Genomic DNA, 26,023 nt, shown 5'->3' with positions numbered 1-26,023 from the left:
TAGCCACATTGCAATTATTTTGTACTCATTGCCTGTCCTACACTTTCCAGGGCAATTTTTAAAGTGGAAAGCAGATTGAAAACGCTATACATATAAATTATGTATTGACTGTTTCGTACAAGTGGTATCCAAAAGAGCGTTACTGCATGAACAGATGTAGTGATATCGTTACTTGATTAAGAAAAAAATGAAAAATTATGAATAATTATTTATTTTATAATGATCATCTTAGTGGATCTGTGCTGCTACTGCTCCAAGATGAGAATTGGAAGAACACCCACTGCCACTACAATTGGCTGTCATAACATTGATGAGCCATCATACAACTACACTTTATGGCCATCACATACTGTCAACAGGAACAACTGGATCAGTTAACAGATGGAAAAAATCCCAGTATCATTATATATGTACACACATATATGCAGTGGCATCAGTGCAGGCCATTCTATCTGGGGATTCAGCTGATAAATAAGTGGGGCTCTTATCTTGCGGTCTGTAAATGTCCGTAACCAGCCCAGACGTGTTTCATCCTCTCACTGCCCTGCTGCTTGTCCATCAGCAGAGCCCATCCCTCAGCTTCGGGAGGTTGCCGGTAACGGTGCGCAGCACCTCGGGGACATCTCGGCACATCGGCCACTTGCAAAACCACGTTGGATGCAGCCTCCCCAACATCCCCAACGGTTCCCCGATGGCGGCCCCAGGCTCGGAGCGGACGTGGGAAGCGCGGCGGTGCCGCCGGGCAGCGCACAGCGGCGCTGCCTCTCCCTTGCGCTCAGCGTCGCGTACCCGACTCGCCGCGGATTTTCCGCCGCCGTCTCCGCTTCGGCATGAGAAAACTTTGCCGCTTCACTGCCCTGGTTCACTTCGAACCAGTTCGCCCCCGGCGAGCAGGGAGACATCGCGACAAGGAGACGCAGCCGTAGCCGCGGGCCCCGGGAGACGGGAGCAGCGCTGCACTCTCGGCTGGATGCAGGCCCTCCAGGGGGCCTCTCCAGGGTCCGCTGCAGTGGGGTCTGCATGTCGGCCCGGAGCCCGGCCCCTCTTCTCTCTACGCTCCGCTCCCATTCCAGACACAGCAACGTAGCCGGCCCTTCCCCTTCCAGGAGGCACGGAAGGGGATGGATTTAAATGCAAGCATTACTCCGCCGCTGGCTTTTCATCCTCACTCTGGGCCGGTGCCTCTCTTCCACCCTCCCCACTCCGGCGGCTCTTGAACCTGCCCCCCCGAAAAGTGTGCCAGCCCTCTATCCCCGACCCACCCCCCCCCCCCCCCCCCCCCCCCGCTTCCCGCCCGGCCAGCTCTGCTTGCCCCCTCTGCAGGGGCTCCGCGGAACCCCCTGCCGGACCGGGGCGGCAGGCTGCGAGCAGCAGGGAGGGCGTCTAGAGCGATTCGCCTGCAAAGAAATGCCCTGTTGAACTTTGAATATATTAGTTGACATCAGTGCGAGTTGGGGCTGCCAGCCCCTAGCTCCCTCCTCCTTCCCTACCTCCTCCTTCTCCGCCTCCTCCTCCACCCCCCGGTCTCCGATGGAAAGAGTTGAAGCCGTGCTGATAGGAGCCGCCTGGAAGAGACAGCGGAGCGCAGGGCAGGACTTGGGTCCCAACTCCGGCCGCGCCGCGGGGATGCTGCCCGCAGCCGCTCGCATGGCCCGGGGCGGCGCTCCCTAAGCGCCGGGCTGGGCAGAGCTGCTGCTCCGCGCCCTCACTCGCCCCCCGAGCCGAGCCGAGCTGAGCCGAGCCGAGCCGAGCCGACTCGCGCCGAGGCTATCCCTGCTCCTGCGGCCGCCGGAGCGCGATGCGCCGGTGAACTCCGCACCGAGAGCCCGGCGTCCACCCCGTAAGCTAGGCGAGGCAGCGGGCCGGGGGGCGGACGGTGGGCCCAGCCCCGGGGCGAGGGGCGCGCAAACTTCCCAACTTGGCGGGGGGCCGGGGCGAGCGGGTGGCCCTGGGATGGGATCCCGGGGTGGTGGGGAGTCTTGAGCTGCCGTGAGGTGATGGAGGGGTCTGGCGCCCTGCAGAGCTTGGGGATGTGTTTGGGTACAGCGTTCGGTGCCCCCCGTCCTCCTTTCCCCTCGGGCTGTAGGGCGAAAGGGGATTTTTTGGTCGCTGGTTTTGCAGTTCGGCAGCGCTAGAGAGGACGTTAGCTTGGAGGTGGCAGCGGAGGTGGTTTCTGCTCTCTTTCTCTCCTGCTACCTTCCCAGCTCTTCCTAATCAGCCGAGAGGGGCTGTGGCGAGAGGGAAGAGGGTGCAGCGGTGGAGAGCCGGATAGCCTAGACAGAGGGATATTAATGATTTGTTTTGTTTTTTTTTTTTCAGATGGTAATTTGTCTTTGTGGTAGGGGTGGCCCATTAAATTTCAGCTCACGTCCTGATGGAGATCAAAAGCAAAGGGGAGAGGGAAGTAGAGAGCCTTGTGCAGCTCCTTAGCTGTGTGTATTGTTAGAAACTTGGGGGTGAGGGGGGATGCCAGAAACAACCTTTCTCTATCCAGCTCTAACACCAGCGCCAAAAGTTAGAGATCCGTATTTTCCAACACTACCATCTGCTCCCCGGTGCTGCTTGGGAGCACGCTTACTGTTACGCCTCAGAGGAAACAAACAAAAGGTGTGCATGCCAAGTCGGTACTGAACCTGTCTGTTCATGGGCTTTTAGGTGGAGCCCATGTATAGAGCAGGTATAGAGAGGTATCTGTGTCTTAAGGGTTCACTGTCCTCTGTTAGTTCAGTTTAGACTCTTAGATAATTTCCTGCCCTTAAAAAAAGTCTCCAAACATGGTAGATGCCAAGTCCTAGTTTTCTTGTTTTGTATTTATTTTGAGTTAGGTTTTGATCCCTTCTCCTCTTCCCCCCCCCCCCCCCCCCCCCTTTTATGTATGGATATATCAGTTTGGGATCATAGTTAAGTTTAATTTTTTTTTGTTATGCAAGTGTTCCCTCTCATTACAGAAAATACTTCTTTTCCTAAATTATAGCCTGAGCAGCAAGAGGTTTGCTCTCTTTGCCTCTGGATGGGTTCAGTGGTAGGCTGAGACCCCAAGCCGGCTGCACTGCAAACAAAATAGAAACCAGCTGAGCTAAAAGTTATAATGGGCTTTGATTCTGACTGCTGTTTGAGATCAGTGAGATCCTGGGTGAGTGAAGTCAAGGAGGAGGAGTGAGAATAGTTGGAACAAGCTACTCATACAGAAAAGTGCTCTCTTGGTTATATGTGTGATTTGTAAGCACCCAAGGGAGAAAACTGGTCATAAACTGCAGAGAAGAAAGCAATGGGAAAAAGAAAAATCCTGGTGATACTTAACAAATTATTTTTTTTTTTAACAGAGATTTCATTTTTATACAACCGCTTGAATCATTAATATATTTTTATTTTTTTTATCCCTTTTGGACTAAACTTTTTTATTCAGTTTGGATTGGATGACAAATAGACTTTGCGCTAGGCAGGCTACAGTAGGGGATCTTTGCATTTTATGTTACACCTCTTGGATTTTCAGTGAAGTGGAGGCATTTTCTCCTTTTTTCCTCTCTTTCTTGCTTGCTTTCCTCAGAGAGGTTAGGTTTTTGTCCTCCTCTGTCAGGGACACGTTAATCCTGAAATCATGGTGGGGAGAGAGATCCTGCCATTCAAAATATAGGTATTTGCTTTGTTCCTGCCCCTCAGCCCATTAGGCTGATAGAATTGGCAGTGGCTGCCCTCCGTGACCTCCCTCCCTTCCTGCAAAGAGCTGGGGCAACTGGGGAGGAGAAAATGTTCAAACTCCAGAAAGTGAAAAAGCACAACCAAGGAAGACAAAAGGCTTGAACTGAGAGATGTAGGGGATGAGAGCCTGTGTGGGGAATGACTTTTAACAGGGTGGACCTGGTCAATTCATATAGGCTTGAAAAGATGGCTTGGGGATGGGTTCAGCAGGAATATGTGTAGCCTAATAGAAAATCAGTACAAGTGGTGCTGTAGGATTTTAGTTGCTTTGCAGTAAGATGAAATGAGCCCAAATAAGATGGCTTTGGTTGTCCAGTCTGATTGCCCAGGCAGACAGCTGACTTGGGGGAGCATACATCTGCACCTTACAGTTTTTGCTTCTTACTTTGTAGTCAGTTGCAATAGTCCTGCAGGGCTTGGGCTGAGACTTGATGGGTCCTTGTTAGAGGAAATGTTCCTGGAGAGCAGTGTCACTCTGTGATATTAAACATGGCTTGAACAATGGATTTCTATTTTAGTTAGGATTAATAACTGTATAAGCAGTTATGCTAGGGTTAAATAAGACTATCTGCATGAATATGTTTTCCTGAAAAAAATACATGACATGCAAAGTTTTGGGGTGAAATCTAGGCTGTTAACTTGCTGTTTGGCAAAAGGGGGCAGTATCAAACAATACCACAAAGCAATCCACTGTGCATCGGAGTTCTTATGTGTGCTGTATTTACTGGGATCTGTGAGTTTAGGGTGTTATCCAGTAGCCCTTATTCAGGTAATTCTTTTAAAGACATCAGGGAGGTTAACTAACTGCGTAAAAGATGCAAGATTAAAGCTGTCACTGTTTTACTTTGTGGTTGCATCACTTCCATATGCGGTTTGATCAGTGAAAGCTTGGAAGTACAATGCTGTCAGTTAAGGACAATGATCGCAAAGCTACTTTTGCTCACAATAAGTAGGCTGACAACAGTAACCTTTTCTTACTCCACTGATTTTAGGGAGTGCATGATGAAGCCCGAGCTTTGCATTGTTGTTCGTATAAAACACCCTTGAAGGAGTTGTCATCGCTGTTTTCAGTAGTAAGAAAACCAAACATTTTCTCCTCTAAATTTAACTTTCTTTGAGAGCTCATTTGTTTCCAGCCTAGAGAAATATATTGATTCATCTTATAAAATACTGGTTTAGAATGCATTTAAAAGCCTTTTCAGCTTTTTTTTTTTTTTTTTTTTTTAAATGGAATCATTAGATTAGCATTTCTTGGTTCATTTTTTACTGAGAGCCATAGGTAATTTTATCGAGGGTCTGTCATCCAAAAGCCATACCATGCACTGGACTCCAGCTTTCTCAGTGATGCTCGCTGCCTCCATGGCAAGTGCAGACCAGCCCTAAGAGAGAGGGAAAGTGGTGAGAAATAAGGAGTCTGTCATAGTAATGTGAAGGTGTTCCACTACCAGGGCAGTGTCAAGATCCAGAGTTTAGGTGCAGTCCAGTGTGAAGTCTGCAACTGGATTTGCCCCACTTCAGATTGTGGCCAACCAGATCATTTCTGGTGTAGAACTGAAAAAGAGAAATTTAATCATCTGCAGATAGTGGTGGAGGCAATTCAGAATGGGTCTCTGGGGGTGAAATTCATTTGTGTTTGTTGTGCAGCAGATACATAGTTTCAAGTCCTGTTGAAATTGCAAAATCAGTCTTAAGTGATGGATTTATCTTTTACAGACTGAATACTGTGAAGGTGAACTGTCCCTATTTTAGGTTGGATCCTTGTGATTTAGTCCAGGAGACAAACCATGGAGTATTACAGTGCTATCTCTGCTGTGCTGTGAAATGGATTGTGTCTGAATATAGGTGGTGTTGACTTTGAGGATCAAGTCAACACTTCTTTGTTATCCTTCTGTTGCCTTTTTTTCTTTCTGAGAAGGAAAAAAACCCAGTTCACTGAAGGGAGTAGTATGTCAGCTAGCGTTTGTCTTCCTTTTACACTGGATTGCTGACTCTGCCAGCATGCCCAGTAATGGGACTCATTCTATCTCTGTCCATGGTGGCAAGTTTTGTTAGCTTCAGTGGGAGCTCTTTGAATATGAGATACAAGACTTAGGTATTTGAGCCTGCAACTTGTGTGGACAGTGCTTTGCTTACTAGAGATGATTCTTCAAGCACAGTATTTATTTCACCTCCGTTCTCACTGTTGTCAAAAAAAAAACAACAAACAAAAACCCCCAAAAACCTGCATGACAGCAGTTATTCCTTACCCCAGGGCCAAACCATGTGAGCAAAGTGCAGCAGAGCTCCGGCAGCAGAACTGTGACTTTCGGTATGCAAGTCTCCTTGACTACAGCGCTGTGACTCCCCAAGTTACCTCTGCTTCAGCACTCACATAAAGCACAAATTTTTAAGGTCCACACAAAATCACTCAAAGTGATTTTCTGATGATAAGTGTATAAGTAGTGATAACTCTAGAAGTGTTACTGTTATCTATAAGCCAGAAAGGTTTGTTTTGTTTCAGAATGTAATAAGTCTGGGAGGTAATTTACATGTGAAGGATGTTTCCATGCTAGAGTATGACTCTGAATGGTGACAGGGCTATTCATGTGCTTATAATTAAGCATAGACCAAAGCACTGTGCTGGTTAAGGCCTGGTGTGTCTTTATTTACTTTTTAGTGAGATTTAAATGAGACCATAACTAAACATGCTGGTTACTAATCTTAATCCCCAAATCAATTGCGAACACCGTGGCAGTTTGTAAATCATTTGTGTAATTTCATTGTTTTTCAGTAAGGGGTCATTTGTTGAGAGGAGACAGCACAGGATATTTTCTTCCCAGAAGCTGCTGAGAAGGAGCTTGATCTTACAAGGTTAACATATCTCTGGGAAACAGCACCCTACATGATCAGATCCAGACAAACACAAACCATAGCAGTGTCTGACCTCTGTGGGTCTCTTGCTTTGTTGAGCAAGCTCAATGCTTATGGGCTTTCTAGTTTCAATATACAACATACTCCCTGTTAGGCTGTTGCCGAAAGCCAAATAAACTGCAGAGTGCCAGTTTCAGAGGTTTGACTTTGTCCATTCTGCAGCAACATGTCACCAGCTGGGACGTAGCAACCTACAGAGAAGAACCGTAGTCATCAGTTTTATGTCTGCCAAATATTGTGCTGCACTCAAAAGCTTAATCATAACTTCAAATCTGTGAAGCAGCCTGCCTAACTGGGAATACCATGTGAGGAGCTGCTGATGTCAAATGGATCCTCCAACAGTCTTGAATCCTCTGTGCTATGGAGGACATATTCTGATGCTGGAGGTGCTTAGATGTTAAGCAGAGATGCTGTCTTGTAGTCCTGCAGAACAGCCAGTCGAAATCCTATGTACATGATCTATATGCTATTTGCAGTTTAAGGGTTTGGGCTTCTGAAGTTTATATACTTTGCAGATTGCTTGTGCCATAGTCTTCAAAAACTGTTAGCTTTTAAGACAAGCAGATGGCTTTAACAAAACATATTTGCTGGCACCTGAAACAGGTGGATCTGGAATCAATTTATGCAGTGTAATTTTTTCACACCCCTTTTGGAATAATTTTATACTCAGGAGCCCCTAAGGTGCTTATTATGTAGCCAATAGGGAACAGCTTCTGTCTGACTACATAAGATTTTATACATCTTTTATAGCAAATGCCTAGATTGAAATGCAAAATTTAGTGCTGGGAGTGCATGTGAATTTGTGAAACTCCCCAGAGAAAATGTGGGTGTGTTTATCAGTGAATGAATTATGCTCCTCCATAGACAGAGAGGTCTTTTTTTAGTGGTAACAAATGTCCTGTGTTCAGTGTTTGTCATTTTGAAAGGAGTTTTTTTCATTTTGAGTGCAAACCTTTTGCAGGTTACGGATGTGGAAGAAAAAATGAAAAAACAGCTTTAACTGTATTTGAAAGGGTAACAGAATGAAAATTTCTTACATGGTATGCAAGTGTCCTGACTCAGAGACCAAATTGGTGTTTCCAAACTATGGCTGTCACAGTTATGACTAGTTATAGAGTCAACTAGGCTGGAAAAGACCTTTAAGGTAATAAAGTCCAACCTTCACTCCATGACTGCTATGACCACCACTAAACAATGTCACTAATGGCCTCATCTACATGTTTTTTGAACACTTTAACCTATCTTTCACAGATGAGTTATGTGAGAAAGGAGAAGATCCTGCCTGTCTTTTTGAGGGGCTGGGAAAAAATTCCAATGACACCTTGGCCACATGAGCTTTCTTGCAATAGAATCAGGGCCAACAAGCTTACCAGGCTGAGTACATTCACAGTGAGTTCAAAGAGGTTTTGAGTGGGTGCTGAGACCATCTGCACAACTCAGAGGTAGGATTAGGAGCTAAATCTGGGAACACTTTAGGGTCAGCCTCTTAAGGGAAGAGGGTGCTGACTACAGATGGCCTGTGCACAGGTTTAATTACTTTGCTGTGTTGCCTGGCTACGTGGAAGTTGTTTAGCCTGCTGGTTTAGCTAAAGGTTGCTTATTTATCTCCTATGATGCTGATTTATAATAGATCAAAGATTAGCAGAAAAAAAAAAAAGAAGTCAAAGAAGGAAAGGGTAGGAAGTTCACTCTGGATAACCCAGTTTGACAGTATAATATAGTAAATTCAAGAACATAAAAAAAGATGCTTTTTGGAGCCTGTGTATATAATGCAGGAAAGGAAAAATTGGCTGTGTCTCAAAAGTTTGTTAGAGTGATTACAATCCCCCTGCCCTGCCTCATATTCCTTTCTCTGCTCTTTCTGCCTGATTGAAGATGATTGTCTGCCAGATGGAGGTTTTCAAGCGCATGGTTTGGACAGGGCAATCAGTCTATATTTATAAATCACTTAATATTTCACTCTCTGACCTTTTTTGGGGGTCTGTTCCACATATGAAGGGCATTTTCATTAATAATACAGAGGTGAGCCCCAGTTTCTGCCTGGGTGCCAGGTGCTCCTCCAGTCTAAGAGAACTTAGCTTTAGTTGTAATTGCAGGTAGTAACCACCTATTTTAAAAGAAAAGACAACAGGGAAAATAATATTGTTAGTAGCTTGTGGAAGGTTAATGATACATACTTTATTGAGCATGAGCAGCTATGCTCTGAAACTATGTGCTGTTCCAATACTAGTGAAGTCAACTAATACTAGTGAAGTTCACTAATACTAGTGAAGTCAACTAAGTGATGTCAACTAACACATAGTACAAATTCTGAAGAATTCCACAGTTCCTGCTTTGTGAAGATAGTCAAGTGATATAAAAGTACAACTTATGCTTGTTTCCATTTTGACAACCATGATCAGCAGTCAGAATTAATAATCATCAGGGAGAGAAACTGAGACATAAAAGGACTATGACCTGGACATTTTTGAGCTCATCTGTTAAAGATATGAAAAATAATGCTGCAGAGAGGCACCAAGTAGGATTGCCAGTGACTGAAATCAGTATGAATTTAATTTCGAGGTCTCTGAATCTGGTTTTACATGACTTGCTCAAGGTCGGAGTGCATTAGTGGCAGGGGCAAAGTTATAACCCCTGAAAACACTTATTCACATACTTAATTCTAGATATGTAGGTAAACCCTATGAATAAAATGTTTCATCTCATTGCTTTTCCTCATCAGAGACATAGGTTTGCACCGTACAAGTCTGTGCAATTATAACCATGCTAAACTTTTCCAGTAGGTAACTTGGTGGTGCAAATCCTTTACTCACCTAAGCAGTTCAGTTCAAGTTAGTGTGACTACAGTTTGAGGAAAAAAGTACCCTGATCATAGGCGCACAACATTTTGAAAATAAACATTTTGAAGATCATTCCTGTATTTTGTATTTTTATATACACACTGGACATGCATCTGTACAGACTGAATTAAAACAAAGCAAGTGATTAACATCTTTAAAATTTAACATTTCCCCCTGTTAAGCAACAGAAATTGTTCCCAAAAGAGTAATTTACTAGATACCTTCTGTATTTGTCTAGGACTGTTCATCAGGAATACAAACCATGATATTGCTAATGCTATGCGTTCTTTCTAATGGGTCTTTGAAATATTAAACCAACTTATATTTGGGATGAGCTTTGCACACCTCCTTCTCTGTGGTTGCTTTGCAAATCCAGGCTTCAATGTTTGCTTTGGAGAATTATGTGTTTATTATACTCCTGGAATGCTAATAGCACTTTGTTGTTTTTTTTTTTCTGTAATTTTCTTCTTCGTATTTATTTATTGATTTTTCATTTGAGCACAGTTTTGCAGATAATGATGGTGCTACTGAGAATAGCTGGTGTGAGTTAATTTTACAAAGGCTGAAGTTACAATGCCATCCTTCTTTGCCAGGAATCCCTCTATAAATTTCATAAACTAAGGCATCCAAAATGCTGAATTAGTTTAGACGACTGGGTAAGATTGCTCCCAGTATTGTATTTCATTTGTAGTTTCATAAAGACAAAGTGTATTGGGGCTGAAAAACCTAAATTTGATTTTTCATTGTAAACTCATTGGCAGCTTTGCAGATGACGGACGTTAGAGAAAGGCTTTTCTATGGTCACTTTCTCAAATTAAGAATATTGAGTTGTGAGAGAACGAAGATGAACTGCAATTTTAGCTTTTCACCCTTTAGTTTACATTTTACTTTTGATCTCTGGGATTCTTCCTCATCTAGTCCCTCCTCCCACAGTGATGGATGGTAGCTCCAGAAAGGTGCTTTCAGTCATTCTGTCTCTCTTCCCTGAAGGCACAGAATTTCCCTGAGCTGATTGAAGTTCAAGTTGGTTGACTATTCTAAACAAGCATCCAATTTAAATTTAAATTTTTCTGAAGGAAGAGAACATCTTGCAATTCTTGGTTAAACGTTTAAAATTCAGCAGCCCTTGTGATTATGTTGCAACTTAGTTCCTCAGCTGCTAGGTTCTTGGTCCTGTTATGCTCTCATGTGGAGATCAGAGCATCACATTTTCTTGCTGTAGAAATACTTGTGAACTATAGTCAGCTCATCTTTTAATATTTCTGTGATATTTTAGTATGATACTGGATTCTGTGTTTTTTTTTCCAATCCCTATTACCTGACACCTCTTCTCTGAATGCTTTGTAAGGATGCTACAGGTCAAAGAAGATGGCCGGTAGAAGATGCTACTGGCAGCCAGTAGAAGACAAAGAAGATGCTACTGGCAGCTGCAAAGGTTTGAGAGAACTGAAACAGCAGAGACTGCAGAGCAGAACTGAGCAGAGAGATAGCTGGAGATAAGGACTATAAAGTTAGAATGCAGAAAATAGGGATAGTGATATAGGATGCTTTTGGTATGAGGAGCTTGGTATGATACATGCCTGGTGAAGAACCGGAGTAGCTGTAATGGTAAAAAGCAGCATCAGGTTTTTACTGGCAGAGGAGGATGGCTGTGAGGTGCATAGGGACTGCAGCAGCAGCAGAGCTTGAAAATGAGAGCAGCGTTTTATCAGAGGAGCTTTCTGCAGAAAAATGCCAAAACATCTGTCTGCACTTTGCCTAGGCATAACCAGATTTTTTCTTTCACTCAGGAGCTCTGCAATGTAGGCAAAGAGAAAAGAGACAGTTTAAACTAACTGAGGGCAGAGTTCAGGTGGTGTTTCTAGTGAGGAAGCCATTCTGTTCTTGCCAGTGTAAGATGTGAGCCTGCAGAATAAAACTCACTTTTGCAATCTGTACAAATGCATGAAGTAGTACTCATTTCAGTGAAATGACCTGTGGATGAGAATTTACTGGCCTGAGTTCTTAATTGCTAATGCAAGGCAAACACTCCTAAACTATTTCTGAAAGTGTACAGTTGGGCTGCGCAAACCTTAACTGTGATACTTATGGTCTGAGAGGACTAGAACCCTCCCATAAGTAGTACAGTTTCTGTTTTTTGTTTGGAAAGATGTTATCATTTAACGAAAACCCTTTGTTTTCTGGCAGCGTACTCTTCTATCTATTTACGAAGCTCTGACAGGACCTGGATGTCCATGAAAAGTGCAAGAGCCCAATTCTGCTCACAGACACACTAGTGCAGCCTCCTTGAAGACCTGTGACTCTGCTTGACTTGAGGACTGGTAGTATAAGCCCAAAACCTCAAAGACAAATTTGTATTTGTGGTAAAGAATTGCATAAGGATGGTACCAGTCCAGAGGTACTCTCCAAAACTAGGTCTGCAAGATTATGCTGTTGCGAAACCCAGCACCAAGAGAAGCATTTCCAGCTTTAATTAAAACAGAATCCAAAACATCAAGAACTTTATTTCCACTGAATTTTAAGTTTCCCAAATGTTTGAGCATGAGATGCAGAAGTAATTGATTAGAAACAGAAGTAAAATAATGAGGCTTGGGTTGTTTGGTTGTTTTATTTTTTTCCTTTCCTGTGCTGATTCAACTGAAGAAGGAAAATAAAAACCCTCTGAAGTTTTTACTTGGGTTGAGTAAGACTTCTGTCCACAAACAGACCAAATGAGCTATTGAAGTGCTTCAGTGCAGTTATCACAAAGACCTGAACCAGTTGGATTATTTACATGGCAGATTTGTACCTGGTAGAATCAGGCCTCTAAATTAATCGTATAAAGAATTGTAAATAATCTGATGCCTGCAGTTCTAATGGTCTAAGGTGTTTGTAGAAGAGATAAGGACCTGATCCTTCACCAAGAGACATCAGTAGCAAAAATTCCATTTATGTAAGTTGCAGTTCTTATCCAAGTATATTTGCTTTTGAAATTGGCATACTACCTGAGTCAGGACTGCAGGAGTTGGCTCCAGGTTTTCAACCTGACAGTACCTCTTTAAAATTCAGCAGTATAATTTAGGCATCTCTTATTTGTTTTGAATAGCAGAGCTAACATGTCTGTCAGTTACAATGACTTGATAGACATGATTAAAAGGCAGGAGATTGGGAAAAATACGAGTTTATCACAGCCAACCCTCCCTGATGAAAAAGTAAGGAAGTGGCTCAGTGGCATATTTGCAATTGAGGTGTAACTGAAAGCATTTTTAGATATGTGTTTTGCAGACTGCTTTGTAATGGTGTTTTCTATTATGACCAGTTTCTGGAACAGATTATCATGATTGTAGGAAGCACTTCAAAGCAGACTGATGTAGGAAGATCTTTCATCGAAAACTTTGGCTTCTTTATAAGACAGAAAGCTACAAATGTGTCTGCAATCTGTGTTGTTTCAGCTACAACAGCATTTATTTGATAAAAATGGGCTGCTCTTAATTTCCAAAATGCTACAAATCTCTTTATATTTTGCTGGCCCCTGTTTCACAGAGGGTTTCAAAGGTTGTGTTTCCTTTCTCCCATATCCTTCTAAATTTCTGGTTTTTATTTTTTTAAAGACTGAGATTTAAACATTGTAATGAAATGTTGAGCTGCATCTGATAAACAGCCAGACACTAATTTAATATATCAGTGGCCAGCCTTTCATGGAACAGATCTTGACACATCATCTAGTCCATTTCCCATCCTCAGACAACATCAACTGTACCTCCACCATTCAGCTGAACACCAACTCGGCTGAACTCAGCAGTAGCTAAACTTTGGTAGGAACTGGAAATGTGCTTAAAATACATTAATCTCTGACTTTTCACCCACAAGAATAGCTATATTACATTTCAGCAAGACTCCTAAAAACTTTACTTTTAGGCTAAAGTCTGTATTTTTGAGAATTGAAGTCTTCTACATACTTGCAAACTTGGGAGCAAACAGGAAAAGCCAACTTTCTGGTTGGTATGAAACCAGGTGGTAACAGTACATTGAAGTGTGGTGGGATGCCAGTAAATTATTCTTGGTTTTCAAGGATATTAAAAAGGGAAGAAGCTTGTGCAGATAATGCAAGGCAGCAGTAAGAAGAAAGAGAAAAATCAACTAGAACAGTCGTGCTCTGTGATATTTAGTATCACATGTAGAGGACAGGAAGAAGAATTTACAAAAAAGTTGTCATGTTATTTAGTGCCTTAGCCAGGTATCATATATTAAATCCATTGCATTGTCCTTTATGATTCTTAAGTGAACAAATTTCCTTTTTACCAGGGAAGAAGCTGAGGCAAAGAGAAGTTGAGCCACTTGTCTAAGCTCTCAGGGGGAGGCAGTGAATGAGAGTCCTGCAGTCACAGTCATTTTTTCTTGTTTGACAGCAGAAATATGATGAATTCTTTACGTTAAAGCAGAAGGACCTTGAACTAGTCCCTGCCCTTCCTGGAAACTGTTTTTTGCTATAAAGCAAGGCCAAATGGATACCTTATGAATACTTCACAGTGTTATCAAATGCACAATTCTGACATATTAGTTTGATACCAAAACATTGTGTTGTTTTTCTCTACCAGCTCTTTCCATAACTAAACTAAACCATGTTGATGTCTGTTGATGTGTTGCCATGTCATTGTGTGAAGTCCCAGCAAGATCTTCTCTTTACTTTTCTGCTCAAGTGTTTGTGATGCTGCAAAGGCTGGTGGTCTCTCTTGTTTATGGAAGAAAATAGTTGTTGGCAGAGAGACTCTTCCACATAACTCATCTTATAGGTTGCTTCTCGCTTTCCTATAACCACATTGCCTGGTTTTTACTACAGAAAGTGGGAATGGAGGGGCTGAATATACTGCAGGTTCATGTATCAGCAGACACTCTTCAACACTGGCCTGCTCTGCCTTCGCCCCTATAAGGGCTCTTTTTGTAACTATGTTATGTGGCACTTCTTCAACCTCTTCATCCCCCGTCATGGTTTAAAAAACCTGCTTTGTGCCTTGCTGAAGGTGCTTCACTTCTTTCTTGCTTTGTTACTTAATTCCATAAAAAAATATTCTTTTAGCCTGGAATGCAATGTAATTATAAAATGTGGTGAGTAAATGAAGTTATCTTATGCAAAGAACTTATGATTCTTTCTCAAAAACCTGCAAATCACTTTTAAATAAGCTTCTAAAGCAGACAACTCTATGAACCTTTTCTTACACTTTTTTTTCCAGCATAGAAATTTAATAGCTAAGCATCAATTTTGCCTGTATTTTTAGCAAGCATAAATTAATCTACTTACTATATAGTATGCTTCTTGCATCTACACATAATTAAATCATATTTGTTCTTAGAAACTATTCATCTAGTGTAAACCTGCTTCCTGAGTAAATATTCCTTTAATTAGTAGAACAAATAGATTGCGGGATTTGGAGTTGATTATCACAGCATTCCTTTCCCTGATGTCTGCTTCAGATCTGCACAGTGGAGTGGTCTGCTAAATACAGCCAGGGAACACAGCGGCAAGCTTTTTTGCAGTTTGAAAATAAATACATCTTATAAATACTTCACACCTACAGAACCCTGTGTTTGGCGATTACAAAGTGCTTTGCCATGCTATGTGGGTTTTATTTATTTCAATTTTAGGGGAGGAGAAATTGAAACAGAGAGAGATGAGGGTCAATATGGAACATCCCCGTGTTATTAATAGGCATAGCTAGTGTAGATATATATATGTACACACACATATATACTAAGATGCATATGGTTGTACACTATTTGTGTAGAACAGCAGTGGACATGGCTTTTCATAGAGGTTAGTGAAGTAAGCCTCCATTTTTGGATGTCTGGTTGTGTATTTCTGGTCTCAGGCAACCTGAAAGCTCAAAGCAGACAGAAGTCATGGAGAGTTAAAGACCCTGGGCATCTCAGAACTATGCCTCTCCAGCACGACACCTCATCTTCAGGTTTGGCTGCTGGTGTTTCAGTGCTTAGTACTGCTTAAGTCCTAAGCCAGTGGCAGAGCTGAGAAAGGAGTGCAGGTGTCCTACTGCCAGGCCTTATTGTGCCACAGCAGGGCAATTTAGTCACAGTACTTGCGCATATCCTCGTTTTCATTGCGCAACCTTTAGGAGACTGGAAACTCTCTGAACAAGCAGGAGGATAGCCATGCCATGTGCATGTCCTTAGTGTTTCTGCACTTGCCTCTGGGAATGTGTGTGTGTATATGTGGGTGTCACTGTTTGCTAGTGATGTTGAGACTGTATAGAAGTAATTCCCCAGAAGTTATAGGAGAAATAAATTTCCTGTGGGAGGAGTTTAAGTGTTGTCAGCAGCTTCATATTTCCTAACTGCACGGTAAGGACTTTTGATAGGGAAGGGTAGATTTTTGAGCTCTGACTTTCTCCTGTGGAGTTAATTATCTGGAGTTTAAAGCGCTTCCTCTCCTGAGCTGGAGTTTCTTATGTGTGAAAAAGAGGTAAGAGGCCATAGCCAAATGAGAGCCCCAATTAAGGATGCAGGTGAACAAGGCGTGTAAATGGCTGTCTTGAGTCTGAGTAGAAGACCGTGTCTGCCAGCGAAATACTTTTTGGACATATCCCTAATGAAAAGAAAGGGTTTACTGTGGAGTCAGCAGCCAAAACATCATTTCTGCTGTTAGAGTGCAGCATGCCACATGTGTTGCACTTCCTCCTGGCTTTGCTTCAGGATTGTTGGCAACAAAGGTAGCATTTGGAGGAGACTCGGGAATGTCATAGTTGAGAGCAGCAACTGGATGCTGTGTGGTATCATGCTAGTGGGGCCAGGTCTTTGTGCCTGCATGTCTTTGGAAGGGTTAAATTCATAAAGGCATCCCCACTCCCACACATGCAGACTTAAAAAAATCCTCTCTTCTTACAGTTGCTGTTTTCTTTTTTTCCTCACTGGAGCTATTAGATGTAGCTGAACCTGGTCAGATAATGGACTGTGAAAGAATGAATATGTCACTTAAAAACATCTTTAGCAGCTGACAGGCTTAGAGTTCTATTTCTCTACACACTTAACTTTGAAAGCTCAGAGGCTGTTCCTTCGTATTTCTGAGGGTTTTATTTTAAAAGCAAAGACGTCAACTGTCCAGGCAAGTCTATGTTGCTGGTAGTGCTAATACAGCCTGTGCCTTGCCAGCTAGCACAGGTATGCCTACCTGGACAGTGGTTGCATCTCTTGCCTGTGGCAGAAGCTAACTAAAGAGTGCCTTTATGTGGTTTGGTGTAATACTTTTAACTACAAGAAGATGTCCTGACTGTGTAATACAGTGCCTGCTCAGGGAGTTAGCAGGAAATACCTATTGCAATCTAGATTTACATCCTGGATTATTGGTCAATAATTTCCTTTTTGTAGGAAGTTCTAACTCATGCAGAGGTCAGAGGGTGCAGGAAACAGGAAGCTTAAGCCAACTCCAAGAGGATGTCTGATGAGCGCTCTTTGCCTCAACTTTCCACTGTGAATGAGTACAAGAGTACATATAATCTGTTTTGTTCATTGAGAACAAAAGTCCTTTTGGGATGAGGAGTTACTCCACGGATAGCAACTTGTTCCAACTTACATGGAACCTCTACATGTCTCTGTAACACAAATAGAGTGAGAATCCATCCGAAATCCAAGCACCTTGTGGTTTAAATGCTTTCTTTTTGTTTTTAGATAAAAATCTCTTTAGGTCTTCGATGCATTTAATGAAAATTGCTTTAGCAGGAATGCAGTATCTTAGAGAGCACTCTGTGTGTTTTCAAGTAGTTAGGAGTTGAAACCATTCAGTACAGTTGGAGCCTGAACATTTTACAGTGCGGTGACATGTAGCATTGATTTTACAGTTAGATGAGACTGATTTCAAATGTTCTCTTATTGAGTTTATTGGCACCTAAAACTAACAGTGTTAGCTTAAAGGTTTAAATGGTTTAAAAGGTTAAATGGTATGCACGTTGTACTGCACACAGCCCAAAAGTTTTGTTTAGAGAACTGAAGCAGTGAAATCTCTTGCAACTGGTCCTTTCACCCTACAAAGTTTCTGTGGGTGTCTAGCCTTGATGAGGTTTTTCAAGATCACTGGGTAGGGTCTTCTTATATATTTTGTGTGCCTCTTGTGGAGAGTATTTCTGGATGAAAACTGAATTGAAGGGAGAGTGGGGTCTTGTGCTGGACATTCAACATTGCATTGACTCAGGTCATTCTTGAAATATCTGGAAATACCTGGCATCCCTGGCTAGCATCAAGTCATCTTACAGGCTTACTGCATGAATATGAGCATGCCCCACTAACACTCCACGCTTTGTTACTCAGCCCCTTTACAAGGCAAATAATACTTCATAGAAATGCTGTGAGGCTTCAGTGGCCAGGGTTTGTAAAGCTCTGGGGACACTTAGTTTGGGCCAGCTACAGAATTATAAGTATTATTATTGCTTGGAGTCAAGTAATCCTGTATAAATGTCGCCTGCTTTGGTCTGTGTTAACAAGCAGAAAGGGACAAGAATTACCTGAGAAAGAGAGGCATGTGCTGTGATTGCTTAAATACTAACCTGGGAATTGGTAAATTTAAACTTCTAAACTCATCCCTACCAACAGCTCACTCATTGCCTTGGGCAAACAATGGGAAGTCATTACTGTTGAAGTAATAATGCATAATAAGGAAAAAAGACAACATTTTCTAGAGTTGTGAGAATTAATTAGAGATTGTTTTAAAGGAGTGCTTGAAAAGTGCTATTTATTTTAAATGGTTTGGCATCTCTGCATGTTAGTTGTATGTGTAGGAAAAAATCAGCCTGAAGCATGGCTCCCATTTGGTGATGTCCCTTTGAAATGACCCTTTCTTTCATCAAAACAACAGGGAGGACAGATGTGTGCTATTAAAACCAAAATGTTCTTGTTCAAACCAGCAGCATTATCTCTGAAACTCACCCTGCTGGGGAAGTGCTTGCAGAAAAACTAGATTCCCACCAATTCGCTGCTGCTAACTCTTCCATTCCATTTCCCAAATTACTTGCAGAACAGCTGGCATTAGCCATCCTGATTTCCTTTGATGCAAGAAGTTTGCATTTCCTGTTCTTAGATTCCTCCACACCTGTGCTCCCAGTAACAAGCAGTGATCAGCAGTGAGTCACTTGACACACTGTGTGTCTAGTGTTGGCTTTGCTCCTGGTGACATGTGCCAGCCTGGGCAGAAAAAAAAGAAATTAAAAAAACCTAGACCCCAAAGGCATGATAACTTGAATTATTTCACTTCACCCCTTCCTGGAGTTGAAATCCAGCTTGCATATGGAGTTCATGAACTGGAAACAAGCTGCTGACTCTGTGGCTGCTGTTGGCTATGATCCTCCAAACCTCAGCATTCATAGTGAAAGCCAGGCCTCTCTGGTGAGTTAAGGCTTGCACACTAACTTTAAGTGTTGAGCTTCCTTTCAGGACTAAGAGATTACAAAAGAGTTGCCAAGGATCTCATCAGTGGTCTGTGTTCCTAGCTAACTTGACTTTGAAGTGGGCTGCAAATGAAGATGCTCTCCATTAACTCCTCTTCAAGTGCACATTGCAAAGGTCCAACTGCCACTAAGTTCCTGTCATCTTGATTAGCTTTGGTGTGGACTGAAATGCCAAGAGCAAATTGTCTCTTTAGAGCTATCCCTCTAAAAGTTACTCAGGAAGTTGCTGTGTTTGTTCCTCCTGAAATTAAAGCCTATGAGTTGGCTACAAGTCTCCTGTTATGGACCTGATTTGAAGATTGCTGAAATAAAAGGGGAAGGGTGTCTTAAATTCCTTCCATCAGCTTTGAATCAGCCTGTGTTTTAAAGATATTTGTCCTCTCTTCTAGTCTGAACCAAGTATTCTTGAGGACTGTGCATATCTCTTTTGTTTCCAAAGTTTGTACATTTCACTCGTACTGGCATGGCCAGTTCACAGTTCCTCTCATTTAGTATGACTTGTGGTCCATAGAAGCAGGTTGGTTTTCATTACTGCATCAGACATGGATAGCTACCAACAGAATTTTAACAGAAGGTGGAGTATATCAATGTTGTACAACTGAAGTTAGAGCCAATAGCATATTTTACCTTTAAGCTAGTGAGTCTTCCAAAGCCAGTATTTTTTTAAGCTGACTGGGGACTGTACATCTGTTGCTGTACAGCTGGAATACACATTGTTAAGGGCAGGGTGCCCTCTCCAGGGGCTGGGTGAAGTGCTTTATATGCTGTCCACCTGCAACGGACTGTTTTCACTTGCCTGCGCTGAGCTGTGGTCATGGTTGAAACTAAGCAGATTTGTTATTTAATACCACTGGCAGTCTGACAGGGAGTTACAGTAAAAATTCTAGAGTGCACTTGGTTGGCATCCTGTTCCTATCAGGAATTCCTCGTGTAATGACAGATTCCTGTACTTGTCCTTTTCTGCTAGGAGTGTTATACCTGTTGTACAGAGAAAGACCTCTAAGATGTTGCTGTTTATTGACACCAGTCTGCAAAGGATAATCATAGTACCACTGCTTCTCAGAAAGAGCTTTTTGGCCTTGACTGCCCTCTTTGGTGAGGTGGATTAAGACAGTGTTTAGCAGCCTGGGGTTCATGAGCTCCGGATGCAGGGAGGTGCTGCTGTGTTGGGTTGTCTGTAGAGGTCATGGATCTGCTGTGCTGAATGCAGAAGGGCAAGTCTCTTCTGTTTCTCTGTTAGAAATCTCTCCAAAAGCAAGAGCAAACTTCAGTTGAATTGCTTCTCTTGCAGGCTGGTAAATTATGTGGCTCTTTTGCCTGGAAATGGGCTGAGTTCCAACCTTTCTCATGCTGCTTGCCCTGTAACCTCTGTTCCTTTCCCAGTTCCCATCCTCATTGTCAGAAATGGGCAAGCTGCTGTCTGCCGGCTGCCGAGCTGCTGTTGACCAGGCTGCTGCCCTCCCGTCAGAGCAGAGCTCTCCCTACCCCTCACAAGATGCTGGCAGCTCCCTTCCTTCCTTCTGCCCAGTCCCTGCAGGCTGTAGTGCTTGGATGTTGTCCTTTGCTTTCATCCTCCTAACCGTACCTAATCCAGTGATTACAGCTGCTTGTGTTTCACCAGAAAACCTCTGCATCTGTCTGACAGGCTGGTTAGTGTGGTAAGGCAACAAGGAGTTTTCAGCTACTCCAACACCTTGGGCTGAAATACACAGACTTTTAATGACATTTTCAACTGAATGCTAACGGTAGCTGTTTATGAAGCCAAGAATGTGTCTCTTCCTGCCACTTGAACACTTTACTGAGGGTGAGGGCACGATTAGTCATTCAGCAGGCAAACATCTGGTGCTTTTGTGAGCCCTGCAGCTCTTCCTAGTTAGCAGGTCTCACCTCAGCCTGGCTAAGCTTGGAATGTGTTACTGCAGGCATTTTAATTTCATGTTTTTAGCCACCACCACAAGTGAACAGGAGTTAAACTTGGCTGCTCATGTAGTCTTTTCCAGTTCTGTATCCTTGTATTTCTAGATCCCAGCTCATTCTGGACAACCATTTCTCTCTCTAGGGGGGTGTGATAGATAAAAGAAATAGGATTTTCAGAGGATTTCTAAGCCATTGACTGTCCTTTCAGGCAGGATAAGAATCAGAAAACCAGGGAGAATAACAAATGCCCTTATGCAATCTCTGCTCCTTTCCTCCCCATGCTCGGTTTCTCTTTGGAATCAGAGAGTCACCCTTTGAACATGGGCAATTCATGGCTGATAGCTGAATCATTGCAGATGTTCTTCCTTTTGATCCTTTTCTCTGCTCAGGCAACCCACCTAGGCTTTTAATTCTAGAATGATAACAAGTTTCTTTGTTTTCCACAGCTGGAGAAATGCCCTTTTCCAAATGCCTCTCCTTGTAGCCACATGCAGTAACTGTCTCCTTCCAACTCGTCCAACTCTAAGCACATCTCTTGTCCTGTCTGAACATAAAACTGCTCACTTTGTCTTTTGTTTGTCTCATGTCTTTTTCCAGAAGCAGTGAGATGTTTGATGGGCTCCTGGTCCACCTAGTCTATGGCTGATGCAAGGTGTCTTGAAGTTTAGAGCCTGAGCTGAAAGTGCATTCAGTTGTTAGGAATGCAAACTGTTTGTAGACTCGGCCCAAAATTGCTCCAGATACCCTTGTAGATCCTAATCACAACGTTTTTTCTTCATCCAGACATAGCTTCCAGGCACTCTCAGTCTCAGAGAAACATGGTGCGACTGCTCTGTTGTTTTGAAACTGCAAGGAGAAGAGCTAGTTAAAGTGACCCTCACCATCATTTAGAAAGTAAAATATCTGTGGTGAAAAGGCTTCACTGCACAATGTTTCAGTAATTGCAAGGTGACAGATACAGCTTACTGTGATACAAGGGAAAACTTGTGCTCTTTTTCTGTGGTGTAACGTGTTTATATGTAGAGATTAGTAAGCAGAATGGTGGGGGTCTTTTGACTTTCTGACCCAAATAAGAATTACTAGTAAATCATAAGCTAATTAGAATTGGAAAAGGGCTGGCAGCCTGTTCAGTTCATCCCTTGCTAATATGGGATTGTTCTCTACAATGTATTTTCTCTTGTTGATTTCAAATAACTAAGCATCTATTTGCTCTCTTGGGAAGCATACCATTCACCGATAGTGAACTCTGTCTAACAACCAGCCTAAACTTCCCTTAATTTCCTTTCCCACAATTAACACTTTTTAGATTTTTGCACTTTTCCAGTATTTGCAGATAGGTCTTTTGTAACCACATGTTGTGTCAGTGTGAGTTAGGGGTAATATCGCTTGTAGGTGCGATTGCTGTAACCTTCAGAAACCCAATGCTAAGCACTACTGTGTCAAATGGTGCTTTATCTTTAAAGTAGGCTCATCTACCACCAAATCCTAGAGGAGCCTTCCTTTTGGCTATGTCCTATCTGAATCTGGACATAGAGTAAAAGGGTTTCAGAGGAAAATGCTCCTTTTTAGACTATCATTGCCATCACTCAGTTTGACGATTAGGCTGCCATTTTCTTTTATTTCAGCAGCAATCTGAAATTATACATCAACCACTGTTTCATATATTTTATGATTCATTGTAAATTAAAAAGAATCCTTTTTTGGAAGCCTGAAATTTTACCAGCAGCTGAAGATCCAGAGAATCCATTAGAGAAACAATACTAGTAAAAGCAAGAGAGGATAAAAAGCACCACTGGCTGTGTCTTTCGGTGTAAATCACATTCATTTCATAAAAGTCTTGAACACATCCCTTAAACTTTAATACCTGAATTTCAAGCTCAGCAGTCAGTGGAGTTTTTAGCACCAGCCAGAGAGTACTCATAGTTGGCAGACAGATGGTCCTTTCCCCTCTTTTACATTCTTTTAACGCACTAACACTGCCAGTTGGGCGTTTGAAAGCCTCATTAATTTTCCTTGCTCTTTGGCAATAAGACCTTGCTTGTTCCTTGCTGTCTTCCATTGCTGAAACCTGTGTGCTTTCAGATTGCTGCTACTTGTTGTTTTGACATGGGGCTGTATTTTTTGCCTTGCTCAGGATCTGAGTGGTGGAGAAGTTGAGTGATGTAGAAACGTGCTGGAATATGATGTCAAAAGCAAAAGTGGTTACAGCATGGAGAAGTGAAATTTGGTGTGTGGGTACAAGGATGGAATTAGAAATGAGAGAGAAAGGGTCGTGTCAAGACAACACTGATGTTAGATCCAGCAAACTCAGAGGACACTAACTTTCTCTGGTGAACTTATGGGTGTTTTGATTTTGTGGAGTAACCAGTTAAGTTTCTCTGTATGGTCTGGAGAAGTCTCTTACTGTGGAGCTCTGGCAGTATGTGATGCATATGAAAATGTCAATTCTGTGCAACTCCTCCCACCCTCAAAATCAACAAACAAAAAAACAAAAAAACCCAACACCCCAACCCCCAGAACCAAACAAAAACAAAGTAACAACAACAACAAAAGAGAGAAATGCTTTACAATGTAACCAGCCTTTAATAAAGTGAATCTGCAGAAGTGGCATCATGGAGCTGCATGTTGAGTGGTTTTGAATGGCTCCATATCTCATTATCCAAGTTACAGGATGGATTTTTTTTTATTGCCTGCCCTGCAAGCTCATTTTGAGACAGGTGTGTTAAAAATGCATGTGTCCTTGGTTACCTGGGGAGAGCAGAGGTGCTTTGTAGCTGAGTTGAGTTAAATGAATAAAGCCTGTGTTATTCATCAAGACAAAATCATTTTCTGAATCTGAAAAAAAGAAACTGTCTTGTGTTTGAAAATCATTTATCTGGCCTTGATTTTCCTGAGGGCAGCAAGTAGAAGTTAAGCTTAAAACAGAGACTAAAACTCCTTTTCTGTAGGATCAAGAAAAGTAAATTGCCAGCAGAACCACTTTTGATCAAATGAGAGTCTGCTGCAGGAATTGACTTTGCTGCCCATGCAACACAATGTTAAAGTGTTCATCTGTTCTTGAGTCAGTTAGTATTGCCTCATGCTCTTCCTTGTGATGTTCCTGGCAAATTGAAGAAGATGGATGTGTAAAAAGTTTTGTCTTTCTCATGTACACTTGATGGTGAAGAGCTCACTGATAGATCAACAGTAGCTGCATCTGTCAGCATGTGTACAGAGAAACCACTGGTGCTAGGAATTCATGGTAATGGCACCTCTGCTGACGGCATGGAAAAGCATTGCTTGTTATGTCATGGCTTGGACGTGAATAACATTCTGCAGATCTTGACCCAGGGCATGATTGTCTGCGTTCTCACAAACTGAGAAGAGTCAGATACGACCAGATCTTCAATACAGAATTGAGGGTGATAATCATGATTCATGTCCTAAGTTCCTTTGCCAAAGGGTAGGATGTTGCTAGAGTCATTGTCTTTAAGATAAGAGGTAATTCTGATATCCAGACTCTCTTATCATTGTCAGTATCCATCCATTTCATACTTCAGTGCTCTTTGCTTTTGAGCCCCTGAATCTTAAGACAGATTGCAAATTGGAGCAATTTATATTCTTACTGCCATGGTGAGTTAGAGAGTAGAATAAATCTCCAGAGGAAGGTATGTTGGACTTGTGTGTGAGTAGGCACTAAGCAACATCACCAAGGGGACCAAGGCAGCCACAGCCAGCGGGTGTGTTTGTGTGGCAAATAACAAAAGCAGTATATTGATTGATTTTCCTGAGCTTTTACACCAAGAGAGAGGATCTGTGGAGAAATTTCTCCATGCAAAGAATCAGGATTGATGAGTTTGAAGAATACGGATGTGTATTCCTTTTTGGTGCATCAACCAACTCCTGTCTTCTAAATTACCCTCCTCAGACTTGTAACAAGCTCACCAAGTAACCAGTAAGTCTCAGCAAAATATAATATATACTTTTTTGCCCTGAAAAGTCAGTTGATCCATTTTAGTCCTTGATGCACAGTATTGTTATTTTGTTCACTGATTCTCTCCTACCATTGTGGTAGATGGTAAAGTAAAACCCAAACAATATAAAAAGATTATTTAACCTCCTCTACAGAAGGGAGAGTTCCAGATGTTCCCTATGAAGGAATGCTCAAGATATCCTGTATTTGTGTCTGCATGTAATTCTCCATAGCATTTCAATCAGTTATAGTATTTCTTATCTTCTCTTCTGAAATACTTGCACATCTCTATGTTCTTAAACAGGTACTGTTTTCAACTCCTGACATGACTATGTTGCTGGACAGGGTGGAATATCTCCTAAGAATGGTTCACAAAATACTTGATCACTCTGAGCATAAGATAATTCAAACAATAACACATATCTTGCCTCCTTAATAAGTCTCAGACTTATTTTCTTTAAAGGTTTAAAGAAAATCTGCCATTTTTCTTACTCTTTTGTAGACTGTATTAGTTGTCATGCATATCCTTACAAAATCATTTTGTCTGGTTATTTTCTCCTCTTCATTATACAGCAGAACTTAATTGAACTGAATGAACAATACATGAACATGAAGTGGTGATTACTCAGACCTGCTTGGGTTGGTTCACAAATGTAATTTAAGAATTTAAAAAGTCTTAAGTTCACTCAGTAGTTTTAGAGCATCAATCACAGAAATAATTAGAGCTTTCTAATTATGTCATGCAAATTATGCCTTACACCCCCAAATACATGTACTATATAGAATTATAAGTATTGGGGAAGGCTTATTACTGCAGCTGCCTGCAGTATGCTGATGTGGCTACTTACATTGCGGGACCACAGTGTAATGAGTTACTCTTTGCTGGCTGATTCTCTGTGCAGTGCAGGCTGCCATCAAATGTGTTGTTTTAGTTGGAGTTGAGCTGGAGTAAGATGTTATCATGCCAGCTGCTCATCTCCAAAATCTTTCAGGAGGTTGTTTTCTCATTTGAGGGCTAGGAGCACTCACAGGGTTAATTTTCACGTTCATCTGACAAGCAGTAACATGCTACCACAAGGTTTACTGTGTGTTTTTAATGGTTTAAGCATAGCTATCGCTTAGAGTATAGTTTTTCTACTTTTTTAGTTGACTCACACTCCTGTTTTTGAAGTCTTTTTTTCCGCAGCTGCTTCCTCCCCTCTAGTCCTTCTCTCCTCAAATCTTGTAGTGCTGTCTTAAATTTTGTCCAGATGTCTTGTCCCCACTGTTCTCATTGGAAA

The 26,023-nt window shown here is 42.1% G+C and overlaps 1 protein-coding gene across 5 annotated transcripts in view; it reads left to right on the top strand.

Moving 5' to 3' along the window:
* Positions 1–1,373: 1,373 nt before the first annotated feature.
* SEMA5B (semaphorin 5B) overlaps positions 1,374–26,023 on the top strand; it is a 276,452-nt gene continuing 251,802 nt past the window's right edge. For 2 of the 5 annotated variants that reach the window (XM_057430048.1, XM_057430050.1), the window contains exon 1: positions 1,378–1,840. The gene's annotated coding sequence lies outside the window, so the exon portion shown is untranslated. Of the gene's footprint in view, positions 1,841–26,023 lie in introns of all 5 variants that reach the window. The other 3 variants (XR_008975021.1, XM_057430052.1, XM_057430051.1) reach the window with 3 other exon arrangements.

Source organism: Pezoporus wallicus, unplaced genomic scaffold, assembly GCF_028554395.1.
Source record: "Pezoporus wallicus isolate ANWC-B61680 ecotype Strahan unplaced genomic scaffold, APGP_CSIRO_Pwel_v1 contig_5261, whole genome shotgun sequence".
Taxonomy (NCBI): Eukaryota; Metazoa; Chordata; class Aves; order Psittaciformes; family Psittacidae; genus Pezoporus; species Pezoporus wallicus.
Note: the sequence above shows the minus strand (reverse complement) of the source record. Positions and strands in the feature narration are given on the sequence as shown.